This window comes from Opisthocomus hoazin, chromosome 16 (assembly GCF_030867145.1).
Source record: "Opisthocomus hoazin isolate bOpiHoa1 chromosome 16, bOpiHoa1.hap1, whole genome shotgun sequence".
Classification (NCBI taxonomy): Eukaryota; Metazoa; Chordata; class Aves; order Opisthocomiformes; family Opisthocomidae; genus Opisthocomus; species Opisthocomus hoazin.
The window spans coordinates 6,320,648-6,348,258 of record NC_134429.1 but is presented as its reverse complement, the minus strand read 5'-3'; positions in this window follow the sequence as shown (position 1 = coordinate 6,348,258).

Genomic DNA, 27,611 nt, shown 5'->3' with positions numbered 1-27,611 from the left:
GTCTGCAGATAGCTCGCCGGCAGAAAGTGTTAGCCTGGAAAGCTCTTGCTGAGCCTCATCTGCCCATGGCACTGCTCACACAGAGGCCCAGAGACTGGGGCTGCTTCCTTGTCTTGCAACCTCAAACTTCAAACGTATCTTAGGTGGTCCATGCAGGGGGCCTCCGGCAGCCCTGCTCCGAAAATGCGAACGTCTGCAGATAGCTCGGAGCCAGAAAGAGCTAGCCTGTAAAGCTGTTGCTCAGCCTCATCTGCCCATGGCACTGCTCGCACAGAGGCACAGAGACTGGGGCTGCTTGCTTGTCTTACTCCCTTAAACTTCAAACGTACATTAGGTGGTCCGTGCCAGCAAACTCCAGCAGCCCTGCTCCGAAAATGCGAACGTCTGCAGATAGCTCTCAGCCAGAAAGAGCTAGCCTGGAAAGCTGTTGCTCAGCCTCATCTGCCCACGGCACTGCTCGCACAGAGGCATAGAGACTGTGGCTGCTTGCTTGTCTTGCAACCTCAAACTTCAAACGTATCTTAGGTGGTCCGTGCAGGGGGCCTCCGGCAGCCCTGCTCCGAAAATGGGAACGTCTGCAGATAGCTCGATGGCAGAAAGCGCTAGCCTGGAAAGACGTTGCTCAGCCTCATCTGCCCATGGCACTGCTCGCACAGAGGCACAGAGACTGCGGCTTCTTGCTTGTCTTGCCACCTCAAACTTCAAACGTAACTTAGGTGGTCCGTGCGGGGAGCCTCTGGCAGCCCTGCTCCGAAAATGCGAACGTCTGCAGTTAGCTGGCAGCCAGAAAGGGCTAGCGTGGAAAGCTGTTGCTCAGCCTCATCTGCCCATGGCACTGCTCGCACAGAGGCACAGAGACTCGGGCTGCTTGCTTGTCTTACTCCCTTAAACTTCAAACGTACATTAGGTGGTCCTTGCCAGCCAACTCCAGCAACCCTGCTCCGAAAATGCGAACGTCTGCAGATAGCTCTCAACCAGAAAGAGCTAGCCTGGAAAGCTGTTGCTCAGCCTCATCTGCCCATGGCACTGCTCGCACAGAGGCACAGAGACTGGGGCTGCTTGCTTGTCTTGACAACTCAAACTTCAAACGTAACTTAGGTGGTCCGTGCCGGGCGCCTCCGGCAGCCCTGCTCCGAAAATGCGAACGTCTGCAGATAGCTCGCAGCCAGAAAGAGCTAGCCTGGAAAGCTCTTGCTCAGCCTCATCTGCCCATGGCACTGCTCGCACAGAGGCACAGAGACTGGGGCTGCTTGCTTGTCTTGACCCCTCAAACTTCAAACGAACCTTAAGTGGTCCATGCCGGCCAAATCCGGCAGCCCTGCTCTGAAAATGCGAACGTCTGCAGATAGCTCGCAGCCAGAAAGAGCTAGCCTGGAAAGCTCTTGCTCAGCCTCATCTGCCCATGGCACTGCTCGCACAGAGGCACAGAGACTGGGGCTGCTTGCTTGTCTTGACCCCTCAGACTTCAAACGTATCTTAGGTGGTCCGTGCCAGCCAACTCCAGCAACCCTGCTCCGAAAATGCGAACGTCTGCAGATGGCTCGCAGGCAGAAAGAGCTAGCCTGGAAAGCTGTTGCTCAGCCTCATCTGCCCATGGCACTGCTCGCACAGAGGCACAGAGACTGGGACTGCTTGCTTGTCTTGCCCCGTTAAAGTTCAAAAGTATCTTAAGTTTTCTTTGTAGGGGGCCTCCGGCCGCTCTGCTCCAAAAATACGAACATCTGCAGAGAGCTCGCAGCCAGAAAGAGCTAGCCTGGAAAGCTGTTGCTGAGCCTCATCTGCCCATGGCACTGCTCGCACAGAGGCACAGAGACTGGGGCTTCTTGCTTGTCTTGCCACCTCAAAATTCAAACGTATATTTTAAGGTTCGTTCAGGGGGCCTCTGGCAGCCCTGTTGCGAAAATGCGAACGTCTGCAGATAGCTCGTCGGCAGAAAGAGCTAGCCTGGAAAGCTGTTGCTGAGCCTCATCTGCCCATGGCACTGCTCGCACAGAGGCACAGAGACTGGGGCTGCTTGCTTGTCTTGCCACCTCAGACTTCAAATGTAGCTTAGGTGGACCGTGCAGGGGGCCTCCGGCAGCCCTGCTCCGAAAATGTGAACGTCTGCGGATAGATCGCAGCCAGAAAGAGCTAGCCTGGAAAGCTGTTGCTCAGCCTCATCTGCCCATGGCACTGCTCGCACAGAGGCACAGAGACTGGGGCTGCTTGCTTGTCTTGTAACCTCAAACTTCAAACGTATATTAGGTGGTCCGTGCAGGGGGACTCCGGCAGCCCTGCTCCGAAAATGCGAACGTCTGCAGATAGCTCGCAGCGAGAAAGAGCTAGCCTGGAAAGCTGTTGCTCAGCCTCATCTGCCCATGGCACTGCTCGCACAGAGGCACAGAGACTGGGGCTTCTTGCTTGTCTTGCCCCCTCAAAATTCAAACGTAGTTTAGGTGGTCCACGCCGGGATCCTCTGGCAGCGCTGCTCTGAAAATGCGAACGTCTGCAGATAGCTCGCAGCCAGAAAGAGCTAGCCTGGAAAGCTGTTGCTCAGCCTCATCTGCCCATGGCACTGCTCGCACAGAGGCACAGAGACTGGGGCTGCTTGCTTGTCTTGACAACTCAAACTTCAAACGTAACTTAGGTGGTCCGTGCCGGGCGCCTCCGGCAGCCCTGCTCCGAAAATGCGAACGTCTGCAGATAGCTCGCATCCAGAAAGAGCTAGCCTGGAAAGCTGTTGCTCAGCCTCATCTGCCCATGGCACTGCTCGCGCAGAGGCACAGAGACTGGGGCTACTTGCTTGTCTTGACCCCTGAAACTTCAAATGAACCTTAAGTGGTCCGTGCCGGCCAAATCCGGCAGCCCTGCTCTGAAAATGCGAACGTCTGCAGATAGCTCGCAGCCAGAAAGAGCTAGCCTGGAAAGCTGTTGCTCAGCCTCATCTGCCCATGGCACTGCTCGCACAGAGGCACAGAGACTGGGGCTGCTTGCTTGTCTTGACCCCTCAGACTTCAAAAGTATCTTAGGTGGTCCGTGCCAGCCAGCTCCAGCAACCCTGCTCCGAAAATGCGAACGTCTGCAGATGGCTCGCAGCCAGAAAGAGCTAGCCTGGAAAGCTCTTGCTCAGCCTCATCTGCCCATGGCACTGCTCGCACAGAGGCACAGAGACTGGGGCTTCTTGCTTGTCTTGCCACCTCAAACTTCAAACGCAGATTTGGAGGTTCGTTCAGGGGGCCTCTGGCAGCCCTGTTCCGAAAATGTGAACGTCTGCAGATAGCTCGGAGCCAGAACGAGCTAGCGTGGAAAACTGTTGCTCAGCCTCATCTGCCCATGGCACTGCTCGCACAGAGGCACAGAGACTGGGGCTGCTTGCTTGTCTTGCCACCTCAAACTTCAAACGTAGCTTAGGTGGTCCGTGCCAGGAGCCTCTGGCAGCGCTCCTTTGAAAATGCGAACATCTGCAGATAGCTCGCATCCAGAAAGAGCTAGCCTGCAAAGCTGTTGCTCAGCCTGATCTGCCCATGGCACTGCTCACACAGAGGCACAGAGACTGGGGCTGCTTGCTTGTCTTGCCCCGTTAAAGGTCAAAAGTATCTTAAGTTTTCCTTGCAGGTTGCCTCCGGCAGCTCTGCTCAGAAAATGCTAACGTCTGCAGATAGCTCGCAGCCAGAAAGAGCTAGCCTGGAAAGCTGTTGCTCAGCCTCATCTTCCCATGGCACTGCTCACACAGAGGCACAGAGACTGGGGCTTCTTGCTTGTCTTGTCACCTCAAAATTCAAACGTAGATTTGGAGGTTCGTTCAGGGGGCCTCTGGCAGCCCTGTTCCGAAATTGCGAACGTCTGCAGATAGCTCGCCGGCAGAAAGAGCTAGCCTGGAAAGCTGTTGCTGAGCCTCATCTGCCCATGGCACTGCTCGCACAGGGGCACAGAGACTGGGGCTGCTTGCTTGTCTTGCCCCGTTAAAGTTCAAAAGTATCTTAACTTTTCCTTGCAGGGGGCCTCCGGCAGCCCTGCTCCGAAAATGCGAACGTCTGCAGATAGCTCTCAGGCAGAAAGAGCTAGCCTGGAAAGCTGTTGCTCAGCCTCATCTGCCCATGGCACTGCTCGCACAGAGGCACAGAGACTGGGGCTGCTTGCTTGTCTTGCCACCTCAAACTTCAAATGTAGCTTAGGTGGACCGTGCAGGGGGCCTCTGGCAGCCCTGCTCCGAAAATGTGAACGTCTGCGGATAGCTGGCAGCCTGAAAGGGCTAGCCTGGAAAGCTTTTGCTCAGCCTCATCTGCCCATGGCACTGCTCGCACAGAGGCACAGAGACTGGGGCTGCTTGCTTGTCTTGCCACCTCAAACTTCAAACGTAGCTTAGGTGGTCCGTGCCAGGAGCCTCTGGCAGCGCTGCTTTGAAAATGCGAACGTCTGCAGATAGCTCGCAGGCAGAAAGAGCTAGCGTGGAAAGCTGTTGCTCAGCCTCATCTACCCATGGCACTGCTCGTTCAGAGGCACAGAGACTGGGGCTGCTTGCTTGTCTTGCCCCCTCAAACTTCATACGTAGTTTAGGTGGTCCACGCCGGGAGCCTCTGGCAGCGCTGCTCTGAAAATGCGAACGTCTGCAGATATCTCGCAGGCAGAAAGAGCTAGCCTGGAAAGCTGTTGCTCAGCCTCATCTGCCCATGGCACTGCTCGCACAGAGGCACAGAGACTGGGGCTGCTTGCTTGTCTTGACCCCTCAGACTTCAAACGTATCTTAGGTGGTCCGTGCCAGCCAACTCCAGCAACCCTGCTCCGAAAATGCAAACGTCTGCAGATGGCTCGCAGGCAGAAAGAGCTAGCCTGGAAAGCTGTTGCTCAGCCTAATCTGCCCATGGCACTGCTCGCACAGAGGCAGAGAGACTGGGGCTTCTTGCTTGTCTTGCCACCTCAAAATTCAAACGTATATTTTAAGGTTTGTTCAGGGGGCCTCCGGCAGCCCTGCTCCAAAAATGCGAACGTCTGCAGATAGCTCGCAGCGAGAAAGAGCTAGCCTGGAAAGCTGTTGCTCAGCCTCATATGCCCATGGCACTGCTCGCACAGAGGCACAGAGACTGGGGCTGCTTGCTTGTCTTGCCCCGTTAAAGTTCAAAAGTATCTTAAGATTTCCGTGCCGGGCGCCTCCAGCAGCCCTGCTCCAAAAATGCAAACGTCTGCAGATAGCTCTCAGCCAGAATGAGCTAGCGTGGAAAGCTGTTGCTCAGCCTCATCTGCCCATGGCACTGCTCGTTCAGACGCACAGAGACTGGGGCTGCTTGGTTGTCTTGCCCCCTCAAACTTCAAACGTATTTTAGGTGGTCCACGCGGGGAGCCTCCGGCAGCCCTGCTCCGAAAATGCGAACGTCTGCAGATAGCTCGGAGGCAGAAAGAGCTAGCCTGGAAAGCTGTTGCTCAGCCTCATCTGCCCATGGCACTGCTCGCGCAGAGGCACAGAGACTGGGGCTGCTTGCTTGTCTTGACCCCTCAAACTTCAAACGAAGCTTAAGTGGTCCGTGCCGGCCAAATCCGGCAGCCCTGCTCCGAAAATGCGAACGTCTGCAGATAGCTCGCAGCCAGAAAGAGCTAGCCTGGAAAGCTGTTGCTCAGCCTCATCTGCCCATGGCACTGCTCGCACAGAGGCACAGAGACTGGGGCTGCTTGCTTGTCTTGACCCCTCAGACTTCAAACGTATCTTAGGTGGTCCGTGCCAGCCAACTCCAGGAACCCTGCTCCGAAAATGCGAACGTCTGCAGATGGCTCGCAGGCAGAAAGAGCTAGCATGGAAAGCTGTTGCTCAGCCTCATCTGCCCATGGCACTGCTCGCACAGAGGCACAGAGACTGGGGCTTCTTGCTTGTCTTGCCACCTCAAACTTCAAACGTATATTTGGAGGTTCGTTCAGGGGACCTCTGGCACACCTGTTCCGAAAATGGGATCGTCTGCAGATAGCTCGCCGGTAGAAAGAGCTAGCCTGGAAAGCTGTTGCTGAGCCTCATCTGCCCATGGCACTGCTCGCAGAGAGGCACAGAGACTGGGGCTGCTTGCTTGTCTTGCCCTGTTAAAGTTCAAAAGTATCTTAAGATTTCCGTGCCTCGCGCCTCCAGCAGCCCTGCTCCGAAAATGCAAACGTCTGCAGATAGCTCTCAGCCGGAATGAGCTAGCGTGGAAAGCTGTTGCTCAGCATCATCTGCCCATGGCACTGCTCGCACAGAGGCACAGAGACTGGGGCTGCTTGCTTGTCTTGCCCTTTTAAAGTTCAAAAGTATCATAAGATTTTCGTGCCGGGAGCCTCCAGCAGCCCTGCTCCGAAAATGCAAACGTCTGCAGATAGCTCTCAGCCAGAATGAGCTAGCCTGGAAAGCTGTTGCTCAGCCTCATCTGCACATGGCACTGCTCGCACAGAGGCAGAGAGACTGGGGCTGCTTGCTTGTCTTGCAACCTCAAACTTCAAACGTATCTTAGGTGGTCCGTACAGGGGGACTCCGGCAGCCCTGCTCCAAAAATGCGAACGTCTGCAGATAGCTCGCATCCAGAAAGAGCTAGCCTGGAAAGCTGTTGCTCAGTCTCATCTGACCATGGCACTGCTCGCACAGAGGCACAGAGACTGGGGCTGCTTGCTTGTCTTGACCCCTCAAACTTCAAACGAAGCTTAAGTGGTCCGTGCCGGCCAAATCCGGCAGCCCTGCTCCGAAAATGCGAACGTCTGCAGATAGCTCGCAGCCAGAAAGAGCTAGCCTGGAAAGCTGTTGCTCAGCCTCATCTGCCCATGGCACTGCTCGCACAGAGGCACAGAGACTGGGGCTGCTTCTTGTCTTGCCCCCTCAAACTTCAAACGTAGTTTAGGTGGTCCACGCGGGGAGCCTCTGGCAGCCCTGCTCTGAAAATGCGAACGTCTGCAGTTAGCTCGCAGCCAGAAAGGGCTAGCGTGGAAAGCTGTTGCTCAGCCTCATCTGCCCATGGCACTGCTCGCACAGAGGCACAGAGACTGGGGCTGCTTGCTTCTCTTGCACCCTCAAACTTCAAATTTAGTTTAGGTTGTCTGTGCCGCCCAACTCCGGCAGCCCTGCTCTGAAAATGGGAACGTCTGCAGATAGCTCGCAGGCAGAAAGAGCTAGCCTGGAAAGGTGTTGCTCAGCCTCATCTGCCCATGGCACTGCTCTCACAGAGGCACAGAGCCTGGGGCTGCTTGCTTGTCTTGCCCCGTTAAAGTTCAAAAGTATCTTAACTTTTCCGTGCAGGGGGCTCCGGCAGCTCTGCTCCGAAAATGCGAACGTCTGCAGATATCTCTCAGCCAGAATGACCTACCGTGGAAAGCTGTTGCTTAGCCTCATCTGCCCGTGGCACTGCTCGCACAGACCCACAGAGACTGGGGCTGCTTGCTTGTCTTGCAACCTCAAACTTCAAACGTATCTTAGGTGGTCCATGCAGGGGGCCTCCGGCAGCCCTGCTCCGAAAATGCGAACGTCTGCAGATAGCTCGGAGCCAGAAAGAGCTAGCCTGTAAAGCTGTTGCTCAGCCTCATCTGCCCATGGCACTGCTCGCACAGAGGCACAGAGAATGGGGCTGCTTGCTTGTCTTACTCCCTTAAACTTCAAACGTACATTAGGTGGTCCGTGCCAGCAAACTCCAGCAGCCCTGCTCCGAAAATGCGAACGTCTGCAGATAGCTCTCAGCCAGAAAGAGCTAGCCTGGAAAGCTGTTGCTCAGCCTCATCTGCCCACGGCACTGCTCGCACAGAGGCATAGAGACTGTGGCTGCTTGCTTGTTTTGCAACCTCAAACTTCAAACGTATCTTAGGTGGTCCGTGCAGGGGGCCTCCGGCAGCCCTGCTCCGAAAATGGGAACGTCTGCAGATAGCTCGATGGCAGAAAGCGCTAGCCTGGAAAGACGTTGCTCAGCCTCATCTGCCCATGGCACTGCTCGCACAGAGGCACAGAGACTGCGGCTTCTTGCTTGTCTTGCCACCTCAAACTTCAAACGTAACTTAGGTGGTCCGTGCGGGGAGCCTCTGGCAGCCCTGCTCCGAAAATGCGAACGTCTGCAGTTAGCTGGCAGCCAGAAAGGGCTAGCGTGGAAAGCTGTTGCTCAGCCTCATCTGCCCATGGCACTGCTCGCACAGAGGCACAGAGACTCGGGCTGCTTGCTTGTCTTACTCCCTTAAACTTCAAACGTACATTAGGTGGTCCTTGCCAGCCAACTCCAGCAACCCTGCTCCGAAAATGCGAACGTCTGCAGATAGCTCTCAACCAGAAAGAGCTAGCCTGGAAAGCTGTTGCTCAGCCTCATCTGCCCATGGCACTGCTCGCACAGAGGCACAGAGACTGGGGCTGCTTGCTTGTCTTGACAACTCAAACTTCAAACGTAACTTAGGTGGTCCGTGCCAGGCGCCTCCGGCAGCCCTGCTCCGAAAATGCGAACGTCTGCAGATAGCTCGGAGGCAGAAAGAGCTAGCCTGGAAAGCTGTTGCTCAGCCTCATCTGCCCATGGCACTGCTCGCGCAGAGGCACAGAGACTGGGGCTGCTTGCTTGTCTTGACCCCTCAAACTTCAAACGAACCTTAAGTGGTCCATGCCGGCCAAATCCGGCAGCCCTGCTCTGAAAATGCGAACGTCTGCAGATAGCTCGCAGCCAGAAAGAGCTAGCCTGGAAAGCTCTTGCTCAGCCTCATCTGCCCATGGCACTGCTCGCACAGAGGCACAGAGACTGGGGCTGCTTGCTTGTCTTGACCCCTCAGACTTCAAACGTATCTTAGGTGGTCCGTGCCAGCCAACTCCAGCAACCCTGCTCCGAAAATGCGAACGTCTGCAGATGGCTCGCAGGCAGAAAGAGCTAGCCTGGAAAGCTGTTGCTCAGCCTCATCTGCCCATGGCACTGCTCGCACAGAGGCACAGAGACTGGGGCTTCTTGCTTGTCTTGCCACCTCAAAATTCAAACGTATATTTTAAGGTTCGTTCAGGGGGGCTCTGGCAGCCCTGTTGCGAAAATGCGAACGTCTGCAGATAGCTCGTCGGCAGAAAGAGCTAGCCTGGAAAGCTGTTGCTGAGCCTCATCTGCCCATGGCACTGCTCGCACAGAGGCACAGAGACTGGGGCTGCTTGCTTGTCTTGCCACCTCAGACTTCAAATGTAGCTTAGGTGGACCGTGCAGGGGGCCTCCGGCAGCCCTGCTCCGAAAATGTGAACGTCTGCGGATAGATCGCAGCCAGAAAGAGCTAGCCTGGAAAGCTGTTGCTGAGCCTCATCTGCCCATGGCACTGCTCGCACAGAGGCACAGAGACTGGGGCTGCTTGCTTGTCTTGTAACCTCAAACTTCAAACGTATATTAGGTGGTCCGTGCAGGGGGCCTCCGGCAGCCCTGCTCCGAAAATGCGAACGTCTGCAGATAGCTCGCAGCGAGAAAGAGCTAGCCTGGAAAGCTGTTGCTCAGCCTCATCTGCCCATGGCACTGCTCGCACAGAGGCACAGAGACTGGGGCTTCTTGCTTGTCTTGCCCCCTCAAAATTCAAACGTAGTTTAGGTGGTCCACGCCGGGATCCTCTGGCAGCGCTGCTCTGAAAATGCGAACGTCTGCAGATAGCTCGCAGCCAGAAAGAGCTAGCCTGGAAAGCTGTTGCTCAGCCTCATCTGCCCATGGCACTGCTCGCACAGAGGCACAGAGACTGGGGCTGCTTGCTTGTCTTGACAACTCAAACTTCAAACGTAACTTAGGTGGTCCGTGCCGGGCGCCTCCGGCAGCCCTGCTCCGAAAATGCGAACGTCTGCAGATAGCTCGCATCCAGAAAGAGCTAGCCTGGAAAGCTGTTGCTCAGCCTCATCTGCCCATGGCACTGCTCGCGCAGAGGCACAGAGACTGGGGCTACTTGCTTGTCTTGACCCCTCAAACTTCAAACGAACCTTAAGTGGTCCGTGCCGGCCAAATCCGGCAGCCTTGCTCTGAAAATGCGAACGTCTGCAGATAGCTCGCAGCCAGAAAGAGCTAGCCTGGAAAGCTGTTGCTCAGCCTCATCTGCCCATGGCACTGCTCGCACAGAGGCACAGAGACTGGGGCTGCTTGCTTGTCTTGACCCCTCAGACTTCAAAAGTATCTTAGGTGGTCCGTGCCAGCCAGCTCCAGCAACCCTGCTCCGAAAATGCGAACGTCTGCAGATGGCTCGCAGGCAGAAAGAGCTAGCCTGGAAAGCTGTTGCTCAGCCTCATCTGCCCATGGCACTGCTCGCACAGAGGCACAGAGACTGGGGCTTCTTGCTTGTCTTGCCACCTCAAACTTCAAACGCAGATTTGGAGGTTCGTTCAGGGGGCCTCTGGCAGCCCTGTTCCGAAAATGTGAACGTCTGCAGATAGCTCTCAGCCAGAACGAGCTAGCGTGGAAAACTGTTGCTCAGCCTCATCTGCCCATGGCACTGCTCGCACAGAGGCACAGAGACTGGGGCTGCTTGCTTGTCTTGCCACCTCAAAATTCAAACGTATATTTTAAGGTTCGTTCAGGGGGCCTCTGGCAGCCCTGTTCCGAAAATGCGAACGTCTGCAGATAGCTTGCCGGTAGAAAGAGCTAGCCTGGAAAGCTGTTGCTGAGCCTCATCTGCCCATGGCACTGCTCGCACAGAGGCACAGAGACTGGGGCTGCTTGCTTGTCTTGCCACCTCAAACTTCAAATGTAGCTTAGGTGGAACGTGCAGGGGGCCTCCGGCAGACCTGCTCCGAAAATGTGAACGTCTGGAGATAGCTGGCAGCCAGAAAGACCTAGCCTGTAAAGCTGTTGCTCAGCCTCATCTGCACATGGCACTGCTCGCACAGAGGCACAGAGACTGGGGCTGCTTGCTTGTCTTGCCACCTCAAACTTCAAACGTAGCTTAGGTGGTCCGTGCCAGGAGCCTCTGGCAGCGCTCCTTTGAAAATGCGAACATCTGCAGATAGCTCGCATCCAGAAAGAGCTAGCCTGCAAAGCTGTTGCTCAGCCTGATCTGCCCATGGCACTGCTCACACAGAGGCACAGAGACTGGGGCTGCTTGCTTGTCTTGCCCCGTTAAAGGTCAAAAGTATCTTAAGTTTTCCTTGCAGGTTGCCTCCGGCAGCTCTGCTCAGAAAATGCTAACGTCTGCAGATAGCTCGCAGCCAGAAAGAGCTAGCCTGGAAAGCTGTTGCTCAGCCTCATCTTCCCATGGCACTGCTCACACAGAGGCACAGAGACTGGGGCTTCTTGCTTGTCTTGTCACCTCAAAATTCAAACGTAGATTTGAAGGTTCGTTCAGGGGGCCTCTGGCAGCCCTGTTCCGAAATTGCGAACGTCTGCAGATAGCTCGCCGGCAGAAAGAGCTAGCCTGGAAAGCTGTTGCTCAGCCTCATCTGCCCATGGCACTGCTCGCACAGGGGCACAGAGACTGGGGCTGCTTGCTTGTCTTGCCCCGTTAAAGTTCAAAAGTATCTTAACTTTTCCTTGCAGGGGGCCTCCGGCAGCCCTGCTCAGAAAATGCGAACGTCTGCAGATAGCTCTCAGGCAGAAAGAGCTAGCCTGGAAAGCTGTTGCTCAGCCTCATCTGCCCATGGCACTGCTCGCACAGAGGCACAGAGACTGGGGCTGCTTGCTTGTCTTGCCCCCTCAAACTTCAAATGTAGCTTAGGTGGACCGTGCAGGGCGCCTCCGGCAGCCCTGCTCCGAAAATGTGAACGTCTGCGGATAGCTCGCAGACAGAAAGAGCTAGCCTGGAAAGCTGTTGCTCAGCCTCATCTGCCCATGGCACTGCTCGCACAGAGGCACAGAGACTGGGGCTGCTTGCTTGTCTTGCCCCCTCAAACTTCATACGTAGTTTAGGTGGTCCACGCCGGGAGCCTCTGGCAGCGCTGCTCTGAAAATGCGAACGTCTGCAGATATCTCGCAGGCAGAAAGAGCTAGCCTGGAAAGCTGTTGCTCAGCCTCATCTGCCCATGGCACTGCTCGCACAGAGGCACAGAGACTGGGGCTGCTTGCTTGTCTTGACCCCTCAGACTTCAAACGTATCTTAGGTGGTCCGTGCCAGCCAACTCCAGCAACCCTGCTCCGAAAATGCGAACGTCTGTAGATGGCTCGCAGGCAGAAAGAGCTAGCCTGGAAAGCTGTTGCTCAGCCTCATCTGCCCATAGCACTGCTCGCACAGAGGCACAGAGACTGGGGCTTCTTGCTTGTCTTGCCACCTCAAAATTCAAACGTATATTTTAAGGTTTGTTCAGGGGGCCTCTGGCAGCTCTGTTCCGAAAATGGGAACGTCTGCAGATAGCTCGCCGGCAGAAAGAGCTAGCCTGGAAAGCTGTTGCTGAGCCTCATCAGCCCATGGCACTGCTCGCACAGAGGCACAGAGACTGGGGCTGCTTGCTTGTCTTGCCCCGTTAAAGTTCAAAAGTATCTTAAGATTTCCGTGCCGGGCGCCTCCAGCAGCCCTGCTCCAAAAATGCAAACGTCTGCAGATAGCTCTCAGCCAGAATGAGTTAGCGTGGAAAGCTGTTGCTCAGCCTCATCTGCCCATGGCACTGCTCGTTCAGACGCACAGAGACTGGGGCTGCTTGGTTGTCTTGCCCCCTCAAACTTCAAACGTAGTTTAGGTGGTCCACGCGGGGAGCCTCTGGCAGCGCTGCTCTGAAAATGGGAACGTCTGAAGATAGCTCGCAGCCAGAAAGAGCTAGCCTGGAAAGCTGTTGCTCAGCCTCATCTGCCCATGGCACTGCTCGCACAGAGGCACAGAGACTGGGGCTGCTTGATTGTCTTGCCCCGTTAAAGTTCAAAAGTATCTTAACTTTTCCGTGCAGGGGGGCTCCGGCAGCTCTGCTCTGAAAATGCGAACGTCTGCAGATCGCTCGCAGCCAGAAAGAGCTAGCCTGGAAAGCTGTTGCTCAGCCTCATCTGCCCATGGCACTGCTCGCACAGAGGCACAGAGACTGGGGCTGCTTGAATGTCTTGACAACTCAAAATTCAAACGTAACTTAGGTGGTCCGTGCCGGGCGCCTCCGGCAGCCCTGCTCCGAAAATGCGAACGTCTGCAGATAGCTCGCATCCAGAAAGAGCTAGCCTGGAAAGCTGTTGCTCAGCCTCATCTGCCCATGGCACTGCTCGCGCAGAGGCACAGAGACTGGGGCTGCTTGATTGTCTTGCCCCGTTAAAGTTCAAAAGTATCCTAACTTTTCCGTGCAGGGGGGCTCCGGCAGCTCTGCTCTGAAAATGCGAACGTCTGCAGATCGCTCGCAGCCAGAAAGAGCTAGCCTGGAAAGCTGTTGCTCAGCCTCATCTGCCCATGGCACTGCTCGCACAGAGGCACAGAGACTGGGGCTGCTTGAATGTCTTGACAACTCAAAATTCAAACGTAACTTAGGTGGTCCGTGCCGGGCGCCTCCGGCAGCCCTGCTCCGAAAATGCGAACGTCTGCAGATAGCTCGGAGGCAGAAAGAGCTAGCCTGGAAAGCTGTTGCTCAGCCTCATCTGCCCATGGCACTGCTCGCGCAGAGGCACAGAGACTGGGGCTGCTTGCTTGTCTTGACCCCTCAAACTTCAAACGAAGCTTAAGTGGTCCGTGCCGGCCAAATCCGGCAGCCCTGCTCCGAAAATGCGAACGTCTGCAGATAGCTCTCAGCCAGAAAGAGCTAGCCTGGAAAGCTGTTGCTCAGCCTCATCTGCCCATGGCACTGCTCGCACAGACCCACAGAGACTGGGGCTGCTTGCTTGTCTTGACCCCTCAGACTTCAAACGTATCTTAGGTGGTCCGTGCCAGCCAACTCCAGGAACCCTGCTCCGAAAATGCGAACGTCTGCAGATGGCTCGCAGGCAGAAAGAGCTAGCATGGAAAGCTGTTGCTCAGCCTCATCTGCCCATGGCACTGCTCGCACAGAGGCACAGAGACTGGGGCTTCTTGCTTGTCTTGCCACCTCAAACTTCAAACGTATATTTGGAGGTTCGTTCAGGGGACCTCTGGCACACCTGTTCCGAAAATGGGATCGTCTGCAGATAGCTCGCCGGTAGAAAGAGCTAGCCTGGAAAGCTGTTGCTGAGCCTCATCTGCCCATGGCACTGCTCGCACAGAGGCACAGAGACTGGGGCTGCTTGCTTGTCTTGCCCTGTTAAAGTTCAAAAGTATCTTAAGATTTCCGTGCCTCGCGCCTCCAGCAGCCCTGCTCCGAAAATGCAAACGTCTGCAGATAGCTCTCAGCCGGAATGAGCTAGCGTGGAAAGCTGTTGCTCAGCCTCATCTGCCCATGGCACTGCTCGCACAGAGGCACAGAGACTGGGGCTGCTTGCTTGTCTTGCCCTTTTAAAGTTCAAAAGTATCATAAGATTTTCGTGCCGGGAGCCTCCAGCAGCCCTGCTCCGAAAATGCAAACGTCTGCAGATAGCTCTCAGCCAGAATGAGCTAGCCTGGAAAGCTGTTGCTCAGCCTCATCTGCACATGGCACTGCTCGCACAGAGGCACAGAGACTGGGGCTGCTTGCTTGTCTTGCAACCTCAAACTTCAAACGTATCTTAGGTGGTCCGTACAGGGGGCCTCCGGCAGCCCTGCTCCAAAAATGCGAACGTCTGCAGATAGCTCGCATCCAGAAAGAGCTAGCCTGGAAAGCTGTTGCTCAGTCTCATCTGACCATGGCACTGCTCGCACAGAGGCACAGAGACTGGGGCTTCTTGCTTGTCTTGACCACTAAAACTTCAAACGTAGCTTAGGTGGTCCGTGCCGGGCGCCTCCGGCAGACCTGTTCTGAAAATGCGAATGTCTGCAGATCGCTCGCAGCCAGAAAGAGCTAGCCTGGAAAGCTGTTGCTCAGCCTCATCTGCCCATGGCACTGCTCGCACAGAGGCACAGAGACTGGGGCTGATTGATTGTCTTGCCCCGTTAAAGTTCAAATGTATCTTAACTTTTACGTGCAGGGGGTATCCGGCAGCCCTGCTCCGAAAATGCGAACGTCTGCAGATAGATCGCATCCAGAAAGAGCTAGCCTGGAAAGCTGTTGCTCAGTCTCATCTGACCATGGCACTTCTCGCACAGAGGCACAGAGACTGGGGCTTCTTGCTTGTCTTGACCACTCAAATTTCAAACGTAGCTTAGGTGGTCCGTGCCGGGCGCCTCCGGCAGACCTGTTCTGAAAATGCGAACGTCTGCAGATCGCTCGCAGCCAGAAAGAGCTAGCCTGGAAAGCTGTTGCTCAGCCTCATCTGCCCATGGCACTGCTCGCACAGAGGCACAGAGACTGGGGCTGCTTGCTTGTCTTGACAACTCAAAATTCAAAAGTAACTTAGGTGGTCCGTGCCGGGCGCCTCCGGCAGCCCTGCTCCGAAAATGCGAACGTCTGCAGATAGCTCGGAGGCAGAAAGAGCTAGCCTGGAAAGCTGTTGCTCAGCCTCATCTGCCCATGGCACTGCTCGCACAGAGGCACAGAGACTGGGGTTTCTTGCTTGTCTTGCCACCTCAAACTTCAAACGCAGATTTGGAGGTTCGTTCAGGGGGCCTCTGGCAGCCCTGTTCCGAAAATGTGAACGTCTGCAGATAGCTCGCAGGCAGAACGAGCTACCGTGGAAAACTGTTGCTCAGCCTCATCTGCCCATGGCACTGCTCGCACAGAGGCACAGAGACTGGGGCTGCTTGCTTGTCTTGCCACCTCAAAATTCAAACGTATATTTTAAGGTTCGTTCAGGGGGCCTCTGGCAGCCCTGTTCCGAAAATGCGAACGTCTGCAGATAGCTCGCCGGCAGAAAGAGCTAGCCTGGAAAGCTGTTGCTGAGCCTCATCTGCCCATGGCACTGCTCGCACAGAGGCACAGAGACTGGGGCTGCTTGCTTGTCTTGCCACCTCAAACTTCAAATGTAGCTTAGGTGGAACGTGCAGGGGGCCTCCGGCAGACCTGCTCCGAAAATGTGAACGTCTGGAGATAGCTGGCAGCCAGAAAGACCTAGCCTGTAAAGCTGTTGCTCAGCCTCATCTGCCCATGGCACTGCTCGCACAGAGGCACAGAGACTGGGGCTGCTTGCTTGTCTTGCCACCTCAAACTTCAAACGCAGATTTGGAGGTTCGTTCAGGGGGCCTCTGGCAGCCCTGTTCCGAAAATGTGAACGTCTGCAGATAGCTCGCAGGCAGAACGAGCTAGCGTGGAAAACTGTTGCTCAGCCTCATCTGCCCATGGCACTGCTCGCACAGAGGCACAGAGACTGGGGCTGCTTGCTTGTCTTGCCACCTCAAAATTCAAACGTATATTTTAAGGTTCGTTCAGGGGGCCTCTGGCAGCCCTGTTCCGAAAATGCGAACGTCTGCAGATAGCTCGCCGGCAGAAAGAACTAGCCTGGAAAGCTGTTGCTGAGCCTCATCTGCCCATGGCACTGCTCGCACAGAGGCACAGAGACTGGGGCTGCTTGCTTGTCTTGCCACCTCAAACTTCAAATGTAGCTTAGGTGGAACGTGCAGGGGGCCTCCGGCAGACCTGCTCCGAAAATGTGAACGTCTGGAGATAGCTGGCAGCCAGAAAGACCTAGCCTGTAAAGCTGTTGCTCAGCCTCATCTGCCCATGGCACTGCTCGCACAGAGGCACAGAGACTGGGGCTGCTTGCTTGTCTTGCCACCTCAAACTTCAAACGTAGCTTAGGTGGTCCGTGCCAGGAGCCTCTGGCAGCGCTCCTTTGAAAATGCGAACATCTGCAGATAGCTCGCAGACAGAAAGAGCTAGCCTGCAAATCTGTTGCTCAGCCTGATCTGCCCATGGCACTGCTCACACAGAGGCACAGAGACTGGGGCTGCTTGCTTGTCTTGCCCCGTTAAAGGTCAAAATTATCTTAAGTTTTCCTTGCAGGTTGCCTCCGGCAGCTCTGGTCAGAAAATGCTAACGTCTGCAGATAGCTCGCAGCCAGAAAGAGCTAGCCTGGAAAGCTGTTGCTCAGCCTCATCTGCCCATGGCACTGCTCGCACAGAGGCACAGAGACTGGGGCTGCTTGATTGTCTTGCCCCGTTAAAGTTCAAAAGTATCTTAACTTTTCCGTGCAGGGGGGCTCCGGCAGCTCTGCTCTGAAAATGCGAACGTCTGCAGATAGCTCGCAGCCAGAAAGAGCTAGCCTGGAAAGCTGTTGCTCAGCCTCATCTGCCCATGGCACTGCTCGCACAGAGGCACAGAGACTGGGGCTGCTTGCTTGTCTTGACAACTCAAAATTCAAACGTAACTTAGGTGGTCCGTGCCGGGCGCCTCCGGCAGCCCTGCTCCGAAAATGCGAACGTCTGCAGATAGCTCGGAGGCAGAAAGAGCTAGCCTGGAAAGCTGTTGCTCAGCCTCATCTGCCCATGGCACTGCTCGCACAGAGGCACAGAGACTGGGGTTTCTTGCTTGTCTTGCCACCTCAAACTTCAAACGTAGATTTACAGGTTCGTTCAGGGGGCCTCTGGCAGCCCTGTTCCGAAATTGCGAACGTCTGCAGATAGCTCGCCGGCAGAAAGAGCTAGCCTGGAAAGCTGTTGCTGAGCCTCATCTGCCCATGGCACTGCTCGCACAGGGGCACAGAGACTGGGGCTGCTTGCTTGTCTTGCCCCGTTAAAGTTCAAAAGTATCTTAACTTTTCCTTGCAGGGGGCCTCCGGCAGCCCTGCTCCGAAAATGCGAACGTCTGCAGATAGCTCTCAGGCAGAAAGAGCTAGCCTGGAAAGCTGTTGCTCAGCCTCATCTGCCCATGGCACTGCTCGCACAGAGGCACAGAGACTGGGGCTGCTTGCTTGTATTGCCACCTCAAACTTCAAATGTAGCTTAGGTGGACCGTGCAGGGGGCCTCCGGCAGCCCTGCTCCGAAAATGTGAACGTCTGCGGATAGCTCGCAGACAGAAAGAGCTAGCCTGGAAAGCTGTTGCTCAGCCTCATCTGCCCATGGCACTGCTCGCACAGAGGCACAGAGACTGGGGCTGCTTGCTTGTCTTGCCACCTCAAACTTCAAACGTAGCTTAGGTGGTCCGTGCCAGGAGCCTCTGGCAGCGCTGCTTTGAAAATGCGAACGTCTGCAGATAGCTCGCAGGCAGAAAGAGCTAGCGTGGAAAGCTGTTGCTCAGCCTCATCTACCCATGGCACTGCTCGTTCAGAGGCACAGAGACTGGGGCTGCTTGCTTGTCTTGCCCCCTCAAACTTCATACGTAGTTTAGGTGGTCCACGCCGGGAGCCTCTGGCAGCGCTGCTCTGAAAATGCGAACGTCTGCAGATATCTCGCAGGCAGAAAGAGCTAGCCTGGAAAGCTGTTGCTCAGCCTCATCTGCCCATGGCACTGCTCGCACAGAGGCACAGAGACTGGGGCTGCTTGCTTGTCTTGACCCCTCAGACTTCAAACGTATCTTAGGTGGTCCGTGCCAGCCAACTCCAGCAACCCTGCTCCGAAAATGCGAACGTCTGCAGATGGCTCGCAGGCAGAAAGAGCTAGCCTGGAAAGCTGTTGCTCAGCCTAATCTGCCCATGGCACTGCTCGCACAGAGGCACAGAGACTGGGGCTTCTTGCTTGTCTTGCCACCTCAAAATTCAAACGTATATTTTAAGGTTTGTTCAGGGGGCCTCTGGCAGCTCTGTTCCGAAAATGGGAACGTCTGCAGATAGCTCGCCGGCAGAAAGAGCTAGCCTGGAAAGCTGTTGCTGAGCCTCATATGCCCATGGCACTGCTCGCACAGAGGCACAGAGACTGGGGCTGCTTGCTTGTCTTGCCCCGTTAAAGTTCAAAAGTATCTTAAGATTTCCGTGCCGGGCGCCTCCAGCAGCCCTGCTCCAAAAATGCAAACGTCTGCAGATAGCTCTCAGCCAGAATGAGCTAGCGTGGAAAGCTGTTGCTCAGCCTCATCTGCCCATGGCACTGCTCGTTCAGACGCACAGAGACTGGGGCTGCTTGGTTGTCTTGCCCCCTCAAACTTCAAACGTAGTTTAGGTGGTCCACGCGGGGAGCCTCTGGCAGCGCTGCTCTGAAAATGCGAACGTCTGCAGATAGCTCGCAGCCAGAAAGAGCTAGCCTGGAAAGCTGTTGCTCAGCCTCATCTGCCCATGGCACTGCTCGCACAGAGGCACAGAGACTGGGGCTGCTTGATTGTCTTGCCCCGTTAAAGTTCAAAAGTATCTTAACTTTTCCGTGCAGGGGGCCTCCGGCAGCTCTGCTCTGAAAATGCGAACGTCTGCAGATCGCTCGCAGCCAGAAAGAGCTAGCCTGGAAAGCTGTTGCTCAGCCTCATCTGCCCATGGCACTGCTCGCACAGAGGCACAGAGACTGGGGCTGCTTGAATGTCTTGACAACTCAAAATTCAAACGTAACTTAGGTGGTCCGTGCCGGGCGCCTCCGGCAGCCCTGCTCCGAAAATGCGAACGTCTGCAGATAGCTCGGAGGCAGAAAGAGCTAGCCTGGAAAGCTGTTGCTCAGCCTCATCTGCCCATGGCACTGCTCGCGCAGAGGCACAGAGACTGGGGCTGCTTGCTTGTCTTGACCCCTCAAACTTCAAACGAAGCTTAAGTGGTCCGTGCCGGCCAAATCCGGCAGCCCTGCTCTGAAAATGCGAACGTCTGCAGATAGCTCGCAGCCAGAAAGAGCTAGCCTGGAAAGCTGTTGCTCAGCCTCATCTGCCCATGGCACTGCTCGCACAGACCCACAGAGACTGGGGCTGCTTGCTTGTCTTGACCCCTCAGACTTCAAACGTATCTTAGGTGGTCCGTGCCAGCCAACTCCAGGAACCCTGCTCCGAAAATGCGAACGTCTGCAGATGGCTCGCAGGCAGAAAGAGCTAGCCTGGAAAGCTGTTGCTCAGCCTCATCTGCCCATGGCACTGCTCGCACAGAGGCACAGAGACTGGGGCTTCTTGCTTGTCTTGCCACCTCAAACTTCAAACGTATATTTGGAGGTTCGTTCAGGGGACCTCTGGCACACCTGTTCCAAAAATGGGATCGTCTGCAGATAGCTCGCCGGTAGAAAGAGCTAGCCTGGAAAGCTGTTGCTGAGCCTCATCTGCCCATGGCACTGCTCGCACAGAGGCACAGAGACTGGGGCTGCTTGCTTGTCTTGCCCTGTTAAAGTTCAAAAGTATCTTAAGATTTCCGTGCCTCGCGCCTCCAGCAGCGCTGCTCCGAATATGCAAACGTCTGCAGATAGCTCTCAGCCGGAATGAGCTAGCGTGGAAAGCTGTTGCTCAGCCTCATCTGCCCATGGCACTGCTCGCACAGAGGCACAGAGACTGGGGCTGCTTGCTTGTCTTGCCCTTTTAAAGTTCAAAAGTATCATAAGATTTTCGTGCCGGGAGCCTCCAGCAGCCCTGCTCTGAAAATGCAAACGTCTGCAGATAGCTCTCAGCCAGAATGAGCTAGCCTGGAAAGCTGTTGCTCAGCCTCATCTGCACATGGCACTGCTCGCACAGAGGCACAGAGACTGGGGCTGCTTGCTTGTCTTGCAACCTCAAACTTCAAACGTATCTTAGGTGGTCCGTACAGGGGGCCTCCGGCAGCCCTGCTCTGAAAATGCGAACGTCTGCAGATAGCTCGCATCCAGAAAGAGCTAGCCTGGAAAGCTGTTGCTCAGTCTCATCTGGCCATGGCACTGCTCGCACAGAGGCACAGAGACTGGGGCTGCTTGCTTGTCTTGACCACTAAAACTTCAAACGTAGCTTAGGTGGTCCGTGCCGGGCGCCTCCGGCAGACCTGTTCTGAAAATGCGAACGTCTGCAGATCGCTCGCAGCCAGAAAGAGCTAGCCTGGAAAGCTGTTGCTCAGTCTCATCTGACCATGGCACTTCTCGCACAGAGGCACAGAGACTGGGGCTTCTTGCTTGTCTTGACCACTCAAATTTCAAACGTAGCTTAGGTGGTCCGTGCCGGGCGCCTCCGGCAGACCTGTTCTGAAAATGCGAACGTCTGCAGATCGCTCGCAGCCAGAAAGAGCTAGCCTGGAAAGCTGTTGCTCAGCCTCATCTGCCCATGGCACTGCTCGCACAGAGGCACAGAGACTGGGGCTGCTTGATTGTCTTGCCCCGTTAAAGTTCAAAAGTATCTTAACTTTTCCGTGCAGGGGGGCTCCGGCAGCTCTGCTCTGAAAATGCGAACGTCTGCAGATAGCTCGCAGCCAGAAAGAGCTAGCCTGGAAAGGTGTTGCTCAGCCTCATCTGCCCATGGCACTGCTCGCACAGAGGCACAGAGAATGGGGCTGCTTGCTTGTCTTGACAACTCAAAATTCAAACGTAACTTAGGTGGTCCGTGCCGGGCGCCTCCGGCAGCCCTGCTCCGAAAATGCGAACGTCTGCAGATAGCACGGAGGCAGAAAGAGCTAGCCTGGAAAGCTGTTGCTCAGCCTCATCTGCCCATGGCACTGCTCGCACGGACCCACAGAGACTGGGGCTGCTTGCTTCTCTTGACCCCTCAGACTTCAAACGTATCTTAGGTGGTCCGTGCCAGCCAACTCCAGCAGCCCTGTTCCGAAAATGCAAACGTCTGCAGATAGCTCTCAGCCAGAAAGAGCTAGCCTGGAAAGCTGTTGCTCAGCCTCATCTGCACATGGCACTGCTCGCACAGAGGCACAGAGACTGGGGCTGCTTGCTTGTCTTGCAACCTCAAACTTCAAACGTATCTTAGGTGGTCCGTACAGGGGGCCTCCGGCAGCCCTGCTCCAAAAATGCGAACGTCTGCAGATAGCTCGCATCCAGAAAGAGCTAGCCTGGAAAGCTGTTGCTCAGTCTCATCTGACCATGGCACTGCTCGCACAGAGGCACAGAGACTGGGGCTTCTTGCTTGTCTTGACCACTAAAACTTCAAACGTAGCTTAGGTGGTCCGTGCCGGGCGCCTCCGGCAGACCTGTTCTGAAAATGCGAACGTCTGCAGATCGCTCGCAGCCAGAAAGAGCTAGCCTGGAAAGCTGTTGCTCAGCCTCATCTGCCCATGGCACTGCTCGCACAGAGGCACAGAGACTGGGGCTGCTTGATTGTCTTGACAACTCAAAATTCAAACGTAACTTAGGTGGTCCGTGCCGGGTGCCTCCGGCAGCCCTGCTCCGAAAATGCGAACGTCTGCAGATAGCTCGGAGGCAGAAAGAGCTAGCCTGGAAAGCTGTTGCTCAGCCTCATCTGCCCATGGCACTGCTCGCGCAGAGGCTCAGAGACTGGGGCTGCTTGCTTGTCTTGACCCCTCAAACTTCAAACGAAGCTTAAGTGGTCCGTGCCGGCCAAATCCGGCAGCCCTGCTCTGAAAATGCGAACGTCTGCAGATAGCTCGCAGCCAGAAAGAGCTAGCCTGGAAAGCTGTTGCTCAGCCTCATCTGCCCATGGCACTGCTCGCACAGACCCACAGAGACTGGGGCTGCTTGCTTGTCTTGACCCCTCAGACTTCAAACGTATCTTAGGTGGTCCGTGCCAGCCAACTCCAGGAACCCTGCTCCGAAAATGCGAACGTCTGCAGATGGCTCGCAGGCAGAAAGAGCTAGCCTGGAAAGCTGTTGCTCAGCCTCATCTGCCCATGGCACTGCTCGCACAGAGGCACAGAGACTGGGGCTTCTTGCTTGTCTTGCCACCTCAAAATTCAAACGTATAGTTGGAGGATCGTTCAGTGGGCCTCTGGCAGCCCTGTTCCGAAAATGGGAACGTCTGCAGATAGCTCGCTGGCGGAAAGAGCTAGCCTGGAAAGCTGTTGCTGAGCCTCATCTGCCCATGGCACTGCTCGCACAGAGGCACAGAGACTGGGGCTGCTTGCTTGTCTTGCCCTGTTAAAGTTCAAAAGTATCATAAGATTTTCGTGCCGGACGCCTCCAGCAGCCCTGCTCCGAAAATGCAAACGTCTACAGATAGCTCTCAGCCAGAATGAGCTAGCCTGGAAAGCTGTTGCTCAGCCTCATCTGCACATGGCACTGCTCGCACAGAGGCACAGAGACTGGGGCTGCTTGCTTGTCTTGCAACCTCAAACTTCAAACGTATCTTAGGTGGTCCGTACAGGGGGCCTCCGGCAGCCCTGCTCCGAAAATGCGAACGTCTGCAGATAGCTCGCATCCAGAAAGAGCTAGCCTGGAAAGCTGTTGCTCAGTCTCATCTGACCATGGCACTGCTCGCACAGAGGCACAGAGATTGGGGCTTCTTGCTTGTCTTGACCACTAAAACTTCAAACGTAGCTTAGGTGGTCCGTGCCGGGCGCCTCCGGCAGACCTGTTCTGAAAATGCGAACGTCTGCAGATCGCTCGCAGCCAGAAAGAGCTAGCCTGGAAAGCTGTTGCTCAGCCTCATCTGCCCATGGCACTGCTCGCACAGAGGCACAGAGACTGGGGCTGCTTGATTGTCTTGCCCCGTTAAAGTTCAAATGTATCTTAACTTTTCCGTGCAGGGGGCCTCCGGCAGCCCTGCTCCGAAAATGCGAACGTCTGCAGATAGATCGCATCCAGAAAGAGCTAGCCTGGAAAGCTGTTGCTCAGTCTCATCTGACCATGGCACTGCTCGCACAGAGGCACAGAGACTGGGGCTTCTTGCTTGTCTTGACCACTCGAATTTCAAACGTAGCTTAGGTGGTCCGTGCCGGGCGCCTCCGGCAGACCTGTTCCGAAAATGCGAACGTCTGCAGATCGCTCGCAGCCAGAAAGAGCTAGCCTGGAAAGCTGTTGCTCAGCCTCATCTGCCCATGGCACTGCTCGCACAGAGGCACAGAGACTGGGGCTGCTTGATTGTCTTGCCCCGTTAAAGTTCAAAAGTATCTTAAATTTTCCGTGCAGGGGGGCTCCGGCAGCTCTGCTCTGAAAATGCGAACGTCTGCAGATAGCTCGCAGGCAGAAAGAGCTAGCCTGGAAAGCTGTTGCTCAGCCTCATCTGCCCATGGCACTGCTCGCACAGAGGCACAGAGACTGGGGCTGCTTGCTTGTCTTGACAACTCAAAATTCAAACGTAACTTAGGTGGTCCGTGCCGGGCGCCTCCGGCAGCCCTGCTCCGAAAATGCGAACGTCTGCAGATAGCTCGGAGGCAGAAACAGCTAGCCTGGAAAGCTGTTGCTCAGCCTCATCTGCCCATGGCACTGCTCGCACAGACCCACAGAGACTGGGGCTGCTTGCTTCTCTTGACCCCTCAGACTTCAAACGTATCTTAGGTGGTCCGTGCCAGCCAACTCCAGGAACCCTGCTCCGAAAATGCGAACGTCTGCAGATGGCTCGCCGGTAGAAAGAACTAGCCTGGAAAGCTGTTGCTGAGCCTCATCAGCCCATGGCACTGCTCGCACAGAGGCACAGAGACTGGGGCTTCTTGCTTGTCTTGCCACCTCAAAATTCAAACGTATAGTTGGAGGTTCGTTCAGTGGGCCTCTGGCAGCCCTGTTCCGAAAATGGGAACGTCTGCAGATAGCTCGCTGGCGGAAAGAGCTAGCCTGGAAAGCTGTTGCTGAGCCTCATCTGCCCATGGCACTGCTCGCACAGAGGCACAGAGACTGGGGCTGCTTGCTTGTCTTGCCCTGTTAAAGTTCAAAAGTATCATAAGATTTTCGTGCCGCACGCCTCCAGCAGCCCTGCTCCGAAAATGCAAACGTCTGCAGATAGCTCTCAGCCAGAATGAGCTAGCCTGGAAAGCTGTTGCTCAGCCTCATCTGCACATGGCACTGCTCGCACAGAGGCACAGAGACTGGGGCTGCTTGCTTGTCTTGCAACCTCAATCTTCAGACGTATCTTTGGTGGTCCGTACAGGGGGCCTCCGGCAGCCCTGCTCCGAAAATGCGAACGTCTGCAGATAGATCGCATCCAGAAAGAGCTAGCCTGGAAAGCTGTTGCTCAGCCTCATCTGCCCATGGCACTGCTCGCACAGAGGCACAGAGACTGGGGCTTCTTGCTTGTCTTGACCACTCAAATTTCAAACGTAGCTTAGGTGGTCCGTGCCGGGCGCCTCCGGCAGACCTGTTCTGAAAATGCGAACGTCTGCAGATCGCTCGCCGGTAGAAAGAGCTAGCCTGGAAAGCTGTTGCTCAGCCTCATCTGCCCATGGCACTGCTCGCACAGAGGCACAGAGACTGGGGCTGCTTGATTGTCTTGCCCCGTTAAAGTTCAAAAGTATCTTAACTTTTCAGTGCAGGGGGGCTCCGGCAGCTCTGCTCTGAAAATGCGAACGTCTGCAGATAGCTCGCAGCCAGAAAGAGCTAGCCTGGAAAGCTGTTGCTCAGCCTCATCTGCCCATGGCACTGCTCGCACAGAGGCACAGAGACTGGGGCTGCTTGCTTGTCTTGACAACTCAAAATTCAAACGTAACTTAGGTGGTCCGTGCCGGGCGCCTCCGGCAGCCCTGCTCCGAAAATGCGAACGTCTGTAGATGGCTCGCCGGTAGAAAGAACTAGCCTGGAAAGCTGTTGCTGAGCCTCATCAGCCCATGGCACTGCTCGCACAGAGGCACAGAGACCAGGGCTTCTTGCTTGTCTTGCCACCTCAAACTTCAAACGTATATTTGGAGGTTCGTTCAGGGGACCTCTGGCACACCTGTTCCGAAAATGGGATCGTCTGCAGATAGCTCGCCGGTAGAAAGAGCTAGCCTGGAAAGCTGTTGCTGAGCCTCATCTGCCCATGGCACTGCTCGCACAGAGGCACAGAGACTGGGGCTGCTTGCTTGTCTTGCTGTTTCGGTTTCGGCTGCCGCCGGCAACAAAAGCGCCACGCGGCCGCCCCTCCCCCCGCCGGCGTGCGGAGGAGAATGGAAAGAAAGAGGCAGAAACTGGTGGGTCGGGATAAGGGCAGTTTAACAGAACAGCAAACAGAGGGAAAACAGGAACAACAACGATACAAATAAGGAGAAAACACAACCACGAACCGTACAACAGCCGCTCTCCCGAAACCGGACCGGCGCTGCGCCCGCCCAAGCCGCGAGTGCGTTCCCGCCGCGCCGCTCCCCCCCCACCGGAACCCAGCGTGACGTCACATGGTATGGAATACCGGGCTCCGTTTGGCCAGGTGGGGTCAGCCCCCACCCCCCGGCTGTGCCCCTTCCTGGAGTCCGGTGAAAATTAACCCTGTCCTGGCCAAACCCAGGACATTATCCACCCCTTATTCCATACCATCTACGTCATGCCCAGGTCCCCCATTGTCCAGCTGATCACCACCACTTCTCCTGTCTCCAGATATCATTCCTTTAATCTATGGATCATCACTCTAAAGTGTCCATTGAGTTCATTTAATCCATGACTTCAGGCTCCATCTGTCGTAATGGTCTTCTGTGGCAGGGGAGGTGATGTGTGGTGATGGGTGGTCACTTGCTGCATCCGGAGCTCACGGCTGATGTATCTGGTGTGGCCCGTGCCCACAGTCTGCAGGAGATGTTGATCTTGATGAAGTTGCTGGATGCCAGTTGTTGAAAACCAGGTCCAGTTCCATCATCGCTGTGCTCTGCTAGGTTTTCATCGAAAAAGTCCATCCTTCTTTAATCTGGACGATTCTTACTATGCTACTACTGGTACAAAATATAACAATTATAACAGTGATAACAGACAGTGACAGGGTTATTTAACAACTAACTTTATACAATTTATTTATGGACTATTCTCGCCCAAAATTAAATCCCCATGAGGTACACATCGGACTTCCCCATCCTTCCGCATTACCCACCAGGTACACCCAGGTCCTTGAGCAAAAGCAATCCCGCGGACGGGCTTGCCTTTGCCCGAGGCAGGACTGACCCAAACCGTCTTCCCTAACATGTTCCGCATGTGCACTACAGGGACTTTATCCCCTTCTACTGGGCGCTGAGGTTTTGACTGGGCAGGACCAGCCCGGTTGGTGGACCCTCTGGTGTTAACCAACCAGGTGGCCTTTGCTAAATGGGTATCCCAATTTTTGAAAGTCCCACCCCCCATTGCCCTCAAAGTGGTTTTTAGCAGCCCATTGTAACGTTCAATCTTTCCAGAGGCTGGTGCATGGTAGGGGATGTGATACACCCACTCAATACCGTGTTCTTTGGCCCAGGTGTCTATGAGGCTGTTGCGAAAATGAGTCCCGTTGTCCGACTCAATTCTTTCGGGAGTGCCATGTCGCCACAGGACTTGTTTTTCCAGGCCCAGGATGGTATTCCGGGCAGTGGCATGGGGCACAGGGTAGGTTTCCAGCCATCCGGTGGTGGCCTCCACCATTGTGAGCACATAGCGCTTGCCTTGGCGGGTTTGTGGCAGTGTGATGTAGTCAATCTGCCAAGCCTCCCCATATTTATATTTTAGCCATCGTCCTCCATACCACTGAGGCTTTACCCGCTTGGCTTGCTTGATTGCAGCGCATGTTTCACATTCATGGATAACCTGTGCAATAGTGTCCATGGTCAAGTCCACCCCTCGGTCACGAGCCCATCTGTATGTCGCGTCTCTTCCTTGGTGGCCCGAGGTGTCATGGGCCCACCGAGCTATAAAGAGTTCACCCTTATGTTGCCAGTCCAGATCCACCTGAGCCACTTCAATCTTAGCAGCCTGATCTACCTGGTGGTTGTTTTGATGTTCTTCAGTGGCCCGACTCTTAGGGACGTGGGCGTCCACGTGACGGACTTTTACAGCCAACTGCTCTAGCCGGGCAGCAATATCTTGCCACAATGGGGCAGCCCAGATAGGTTTGCCTCTGCGCTGCCAGTTGTTCTTCTTCCATTGCTGCAGCCACCCCCACAAGGCATTGGCCACCATCCAAGAGTCGGTGTAAAGATAGAGCACTGGCCACTTCTCTCGACTGGCAATGTCT